At 39.9% G+C, this 1,497-nt stretch overlaps 1 non-coding gene across 1 annotated transcript; it reads right to left on the reverse strand.

The window, feature by feature from the left end:
- Positions 1–254: 254 nt before the first annotated feature.
- trnas-aga (transfer RNA serine (anticodon AGA)) lies at positions 255–336 on the reverse strand. Its single transcript has one exon. It is a non-coding gene; the product is annotated as a tRNA-Ser (tRNA).
- Between the last annotated feature and the right edge of the window lie 1,161 nt (positions 337–1,497).

Genomic DNA, 1,497 nt, shown 5'->3' on the forward strand with positions numbered 1-1,497 from the left:
CCACGTGGCAGGCAAGAATTCTACCACTGAGCCACCAATGCTCGGTGCCTGGGCTTTCAAAAAAGACGCTTTTTTGGTGCTCTGTGCAAAACGCGTCGACATCTGCTTCCAGCTGCAAAATGCCATTCGCGGACACTGAAGAACTTATTTCCAAGGCAGCGGGTACAAGCGATTGGGTGTTTTAAAACCACCAGGAACAGCAAAGAGGCGCGCTTCTTTGCTTGCGCCAGAACACACCGACTGGAGGCGGACAACGTAGTCGGCAGGATTCGAACCTGCGTGGGGAGACCCCAATGGATTTCTAGTCCATCGCCTTAACCACTCGGCCACGACTACAGCAAGCCCTGCTGCCGCTGCGTTCTTGCTACAATCTTACCTGGATCGCGAGGCGCCGGCGGAAGCCTATTTCAAAGTCGTTCTCCGTTTCAAAAAAACATTTCCAAAATACAAGCCTTGCAGACAGACACACCTCAGAGGACTTAAGGGTGGCTTCATGTCGGAATGATAAAGTCTCCCCGTCCGGACAAGAAAATGCCACTTTGTTACACACAAAAAAAGACTTTCAGAGGCTTCCCGGATGTTTCCACCAGATTAAAATATTCACCGATGCAATGTCCATTCTGGAAGTCTGGTTGAAGCGGTTGAAGCGGTTTAGTCGGGATTTGTTCACCATCTCTGTTGCGCGTGAGTTTTATTTTCAGGTCTACGCCATTCAGTAGTCCCAGTGGGCAAAAGACGTATAATATACGTCTATTAAACGCATACCTTAGACGTCTAAAAGTGGTCTACAATTCGTCTAGAATGAAATTCTAATATACGTCTAAAGTTATACGTCAATTATACGTCTATGTTTAGACGTTCATTATACATAAATGGTTGGAGTTCTATTATACGGATAAATTTAGAGGACTATTATACATATATGGTTGGAGTTCCGGATAACTTTAGAGGTCTATTATACGGATAACTTTAGAGGACTATTATACGTATATGGTTCGAGGTCTATTATACGGATAACATTAGAGGTCTATTATACGTATATGGGTAGAGGTCTATTATACATCAAAGATAGATTTTATAGGCGTAGAAACAAGTAAACCAAGCCAATGATTAGGTTTAGAAATGTATTCTGAAAATACACATTCACACCTGAAACATATGTATTTCAAATTATACATGGTATACAATCAATCAACAATCAACATATGGGCAATAATCATAAAAAACACAACTAGTCTTAAACTTCAGCTACAAATTCTGGTAACATGGCAATATACAGTATAGTAATGACAAACACAAAACTAATTACTTTAACACACTAACTCAAAACCACATTTTGATTCAAATATACATTTTAAAATGTACAACTTCTATATTTCCAAGAAAAAAAAATATTTCAATGGAAGTTAAGACAATTTTTGTCCACTATTTGCAAACCCTGTCTAATTGTCCTAATAGTTAGAACCAAAAACCTATTATTTTCAGTGTCCAGATCTC

The sequence above is a fragment of the Lepisosteus oculatus genome, unplaced genomic scaffold (assembly GCF_040954835.1).
Source record: "Lepisosteus oculatus isolate fLepOcu1 unplaced genomic scaffold, fLepOcu1.hap2 HAP2_SCAFFOLD_62, whole genome shotgun sequence".
In the NCBI taxonomy this organism is placed as follows: domain Eukaryota; kingdom Metazoa; phylum Chordata; class Actinopteri; order Semionotiformes; family Lepisosteidae; genus Lepisosteus; species Lepisosteus oculatus.